The sequence below is a fragment of the Girardinichthys multiradiatus genome, chromosome 7 (genome assembly GCF_021462225.1).
Source record: "Girardinichthys multiradiatus isolate DD_20200921_A chromosome 7, DD_fGirMul_XY1, whole genome shotgun sequence".
Taxonomy (NCBI): domain Eukaryota; kingdom Metazoa; phylum Chordata; class Actinopteri; order Cyprinodontiformes; family Goodeidae; genus Girardinichthys; species Girardinichthys multiradiatus.
This window is the reverse complement of record NC_061800.1, coordinates 12,901,016-12,907,015: the sequence shown is the minus strand read 5'-3', so window position 1 is coordinate 12,907,015 and position 6,000 is coordinate 12,901,016. Positions and strand designations below refer to the sequence as shown.

Genomic DNA, 6,000 nt, shown 5'->3' with positions numbered 1-6,000 from the left:
CTAAAAGTATCATAAATAGTTCTTTAAAATATGTATCTTAAAATGTAGTCTTAATAGAACACAGATTCCTTATGGCAATGGGGCTGAAGGAACCCCAACATGAGGAATTATGCAACAGACATCTTTGCATAATCATCTCTGGGGCTAAGGTTAAGCTCTTTTAAAACATTCTATAGTTCTGCTATGTTAAGTCACTTGCTGTGATTTTGCAGATCCCACATATGGTTGTATAGAAACTGTAGTCTCCAAATATGTGCCAAATTTGCTGGAAAAGTTCAAAGTGCCGAACTGCCCTGTCATGAAGAGTCTGCTCGGTCCCTTTCTGTAAACAGCCTCAGCTTTGTATAGGTTTAATGTCAAATAATGTTAAACATGATCTATTGTCTAAGTGAACAGGCAGAGATATGTAATAATCATCCACTTAGATCTTCTTACCCAGAATGGAAAACTGGATCATTGTGTTTGCACTCATCTCTTTTGTCTCACTAAAATCCAGGGTGAGGTGGCTGTTCTCGTCCAATGACAGAAAGCTGTTCACTGCTCAGAGAATCGTTTCTGGAAATTCTTATCGTGCAAACAAATTTGAATCCATAAAAATATCAGGTAAAACTTCCCCAGCTGATTGCTGAGCTTTACACACTCTTGATTATTTGCGCATCTAAGAACAGCAAACTGCAAAGCACTTTTATCTGTATTTAATAAGGGAGACCAACACAATGTAAGAAATCAGAAGGTATTTAGCAGTTTTGCCTAAATGAAACTCTGTGTTTTTAAATTATTATCAACCATTGCACTCTCCAGCCAGGTTTAAGGAGTATAAAATTAAAGTGTCAACATCTGTTCTGTCAACAGGTGTGGATCTCTGCAGCTCTTCCACAGTTACTATGAGTCTCTTGGCTGCTACTCTGATTAATGCTTTCCTCACCAGTCCTGTTAGTATAGACGGACTGTCATATTTTGCTAGGTGAGCAGTTGAATTGAACTCCTTGCTTGGTCTTCATGAGGCTGTTTGTTCAATAAAGTTCTGTAACAAACCTCTGAGGTCTTTACAGAACAGTGCTATTTATACTGAGATAAAATCACACACAGCTACACTCTATTTACTCATTAGGTGACTTTTGAAGGGAATTTATTGGACTGGATTTTATTTAGGGTGTTAGGTGTAAATGGGCCTAAAAACATATCCATACTACACTTTCCAGGTTCTTTTTTTCCCCACAATGTTTTTATTGGTTTTTTGTTTAACACTTCATACAACTTAAATAGATATTGAGAACAAGAACACAATTCAACCTGTAATCAGAACAGACACATACATTCACATAGTCACATTAACCTGTATTTTCATAAAATGCAATGTTATGAGATAAGGATCTACATGTTCAGCCTCCAGCTTCTATGGGTTTTCATATAAGGTTCCCAGAGTTGAACAAAGTCTTTTGATATTTCTTTAAACATACCAGATTTTTGTAAAATTTGTAAAAAAAAAAAAAAAAGGATATCTCCTTATTATTTGACATCATAGTTATGTGCTACTTTCTGTTGGACAATCAAAATAAAATCCCAATAAAATGCGTTGGATTTTGTGGTTTAACATTCACTATCCTCCAGACACGAAAACATCAAATCCTTTTAACCTCTAAAGGGTTACATCCTGATGCAAGGAAAGATGGATTTGAAGAGACTTGTTCTCTGGATTGAAAAACTCACGAGAACACGGACTCATTAGGGAGTAAGACATTTGTTTTATAGAAGATCTTTGTAGGGAACGTGAAGAGTTCTGCGTAGTGCGCACGCGCTGCTCTCGGATTAATGTCAAGGCACAAAAGTGGCGCTACAACGTTTCGAGCTTTCCTCCGGTAAGGATATATCCCACAAGGATTTTATTTCCCACTTTCGTGCCTAATTGATTAAAGTTTCGGGAACTTGTGCGGGGTACCAGTGGGGTTCCTGGGGAGCCTATGCGGAGTCACAGCGGCCAAAGGAGATGTTCTAAAGGCTGATTAAACTGTTAATTTAACTAGCTTTACTGGCCGGCTCCGTCTACTGTGGCCGCTGCCGCCTCTAGTCTCCAGTATTGTTTCGTTGGCTCCCTAATGGCGGACAGCAGGCAGTGCTGTTTTCCGCTGGGGGGTTGTGGGGGCTATGTGGAGGGGGGTGGGAGAGGAGCCGATTTTGTTTCTGGTAATGTGACCAATGACTAGCACCTGGATTTCTGTAACCGTCAAGCATATAATGTAAATATAACGCCGGGATTTACTCGCTTCTTGCTGTTTATCATCACCATTGCCTGACATAAATAAAGGCAGTTCATGTGAAGCGTATGGCGAATGGCGCCCCTAGTGGTGGTTCTGAATTTTTGCCACTGATTGCGCCAGGGTGGACTATGTGCAGGCTAACTTTCCAATTAAAACCCCACCGTGACAGGTATCATAAATATTGGTCTTTTTAGCCGAATCCCGGACCTGTTTTGATGTAATTAGTATTTGGAGCACCAGACAGACCAATGGAACCAACAAGATGGGGTGTGCGGTTATAAACGTTTGCAGACGTTAGGGGTTTTGTTTCTGATTGTCGAGCTGTGTATTGTGTCCTAAATTTGCTTCTATGTGGTTCAATTTTAGCAAGTTGTCGTTTTTTAGCGGCGTTTTAACAATGGCGCAGTCTGTGTCGGTTCTCCTCCCCTCGATCCACCGCTAATCCAATGGCTGTTTGCGCCAGGAAGGGCAGGGGTGGAAACGGAACACCCTAACCAAACCACGTTTCTCCTGAACCCCCCCCTACCAACTTGGAAGCTAGCATTTTCTTCAACTCGGGTGATTTATGGAAGAGTTGCGCAGCCCAGGTAGTTGGTTTTACTGTCTTTGATCAAAGTTTTGGAGCAGCTTTCCTCATCAAGTTAGTTAGGATAAAGCGCTGAAATAAAAAGGGGAATGAAGGAGGATCGGTAGGGGTAGTCCCCGCGGTAATCGGGCCCCTAGACCTCATTTGCTGCTATGGTTGTCGTTCCAGGTCCTGGTAATTATCAAGGACACGACCAGTTTGTCGCCTGAAAGCTTGCTTCATGCTGCCTTGCTGTGGTCATGTTTTAATTTTTTCTCACCAGTGCCCATCAGCTGTAGATCAGGGTTTTAATTTCATCTTTCTGCTGCCAGGTAACCAGAACAGGGTGTTTTTCAGCTCATCAGCTGCTTGGGGGATGTTGTGGTGGCTGCGCATTACGCATCATATCCTGAGTGACATAAGACTTATATAATGATCTCACGCTTTTAATTTCAAGAAGATATGCTATCTTCTCATTTAGCACAAAAAGCTGCATGTCCCCACCTTGTGACCTGCTGCAAAAACATCATGAGCTGGATGGTGTTGGAAAGTTAGAGGAGCACCTATGTTGAGGTGGTGATGTGGCGCAGATGCTGATTTGTCTCTCTACAGCACCAGCCCTCCTTATCTGTCCACCTGGTGTCGAAGTTGGGAGCAAGGTTACATGTCAGAGCTCATTAGTGCTGGATCCTCGTTTTTTCCTCTCATCCACGTGCATGCAGACTGTCTCGCAGCTCTGCATTGCAGTCTGAACTCCGACTACACCGGGCTATTTTTTCCCCTTCACAGCACCACTGCTTTGCACTTAGAGTCCTCTGTTTATGAGATGGCAGGCTGAAAAGCCAGCGTTCATTGCTTTTTGCAGCTCAGCTTGGCTTTGGAGAAGTGTGCCAGATGTCCCAGTATTTTACCACTGGTTACCAAGGCATTTGCCTCAACACATGTGGTCTGTTCACATCAGCCTAGTTCTTACTTCCAAAGGTAATGCTACGATGTGCAGCTGCTTTAGGAGAAGAGGTTGCAGAGCAGTTAAGTTTTGGAACTGCCAAAAATGACATAAAGATCTGGACTGACATTTTGTTTTGTTGTGTGTTTCCTGTCACGTGAGCAGATGGCAAGTCTTCCTCATTCTGCTTCAGTGTTTTGCATTAACGCAGAATATGATTATTGTATTATTAAACATTTTGTGGTATTTGCAGACCCTACCAACACAAACATGTAAAACAAAATGTGGAGTATGATCTAATTGGTTTTATTCTAAATAGAATAGATAATATGGTAACAAATTAAAAAATTTTGTATTCATTTTAATATATAAACTAAAGAAGCAATATAGAATAAACAACAAGGTAAATTGGTTTTAGTGCTTGTTGCGCAGAATATTATACCATTTTGCTTCTTATAGAGTAACACAAGTATAGTAGGCTGATATTAGCCGGTCAATTAGTTGGCCTATTTGCTCAGGTAGCAAGCCTGCAGCCCGCTGCTTGACAGAAATGCCCCTTAATGCTTGCTCGTTAGCAGTTGCACGTATGTTTTACACCGACACAGTCTTTTTTTTGTGAATGTAACAAAACATGCCACAAAAAGTAAAAAAATTTTGTTTTGTTGATTATTTCTTTGTTGTGACAATGCTTCTTGGGAATAAATCCCATACCGTTGGAAAGCCTGTTTATTTTCCTTTAAATGATGCAACATTTGTTTGGAAAATAAAGATGGGACTGTGCAGCAGAGTTGAGTATGTGGGTTGTTGCCATGACAATTTAATCACTTCCTCTCGAAGCCAAACAACTTAATCTGCGATTTACAGTTGTTTGGTGTAATTTATTAGATTGAATGATTACATTTTCAACAGTTTATTCATTTAACAAACAGGGATGTCAGTAATGCTTGGAAGAGCTGTATACAACCACAAAAGTCTGGTACCTCCACCTCTCGCTGGTCACCTGCTCTTTTACATACTGCAGATGGCATCTAGTCTTCATCCGACGTTTGTGGTAAATCCGGTAATTGTGTTCGTTACTCTGGCACAAGCATTGACATCTTAGAAGGTGGAGTTTGGTCTCCAATGCCTCTTCTAAATTTTTACCTACTCTACTCGTCTTGGGACATTTTTACTCTACACGGTTTGGTTCATCTTCCATTACAGTTGTGTACCATCTCAATGTGGGGAAGCCATGGAGTGGTATCAAACTAAAGCACACAAGCTACTAGAGGACGTGTGAGGGTAAGCTAATGCTACCTAATGCTAGCTTGCTATAGTGGTCATATATACAATAAGCCCAGCGTACAGCAATAGTTGAAGATATTAGTTATATTATGCTATGACTAGTGATGCCGCCCCCTACCCAATCAGTGACCTACAGTCGTCTGACATTGTGTTTTCAACACAGGTCTGCTTGCCTGGGACCGCAAGCAGGCAGGCACTAAAAATGGCGACGGTTATGTGGAACCATAGAAAAGCCTTAAAAGCAAGTAGAGCTGTATCGTACTGCTGACTAGCGGACTAGTGGAAAAGGGCATAAGAATTTATATATGGGGTTGCCACTGGTTGCAGAATCCTGTCTCGGTTATCTCTCAGCATTTAGGTTGCCTGGAAGCCTAGTTTTTCCTTTTGAGGAAGATGCCACCCCACACCATCACATTGTGCTCCTCCCCCACTTCCTGCTGTGAACTGCTGGTCGGCTGACTGAAATGAAGCTACTACACTTTTCTGTCTCTTAGACAAATTTTGCTCTTTATGAGTATTTTCAGGACAGGTGCCTCCACCAAAAGCTGGCATTGGCAAAAACAATTTGGCAAGTTTTTCATGGGCAGAGCCCACATACTCAACTCTGCTTCTCAACTCACAAATGCATTTTCCTTACACATGTGGCACCATTAAATGGCAAATAAACTGGGTTTCCAATGGTATAAGATTTATTGCCAAGACACATTGCTGCAACAGAGCAGATTTGCTAAATACAAATTTCCTCACTTTATGTGCCGTTTGTTTCTAAATAACCAAATTTGCCTCTCTTCTAAGTGAGGGAAATGTCTAGTGGTGTTATTTCAGCTGGCTAATAGTGGGCAGCAAGAAGTGGAGGAGGGGCAACACTGCTTTGCTTTCTCCATACGGTAAAAACCTCCAGTCACTCTGGGACTTTCTCTAGAATCCATATATCTACGGCTATAGGA

General features: G+C 41.5%; 1 protein-coding gene across 2 annotated transcripts in view; it reads left to right on the top strand.

Moving 5' to 3' along the window:
* The first annotated feature begins 1,771 nt into the window (after nt 1–1,771).
* The window catches only part of zmym2 (zinc finger, MYM-type 2), a 38,054-nt gene continuing 33,825 nt past the window's right edge, over nt 1,772–6,000 (top strand). Inside the window, exon 1 of one of the 2 annotated variants that reach the window (XM_047370031.1) lies at nt 1,772–1,859. The gene's annotated coding sequence lies outside the window, so the exon portion shown is untranslated. Of the gene's footprint in view, nt 1,860–2,576; nt 2,846–6,000 lie in introns of those variants that run through there. The other variant, XM_047370030.1, reaches the window with a different exon arrangement.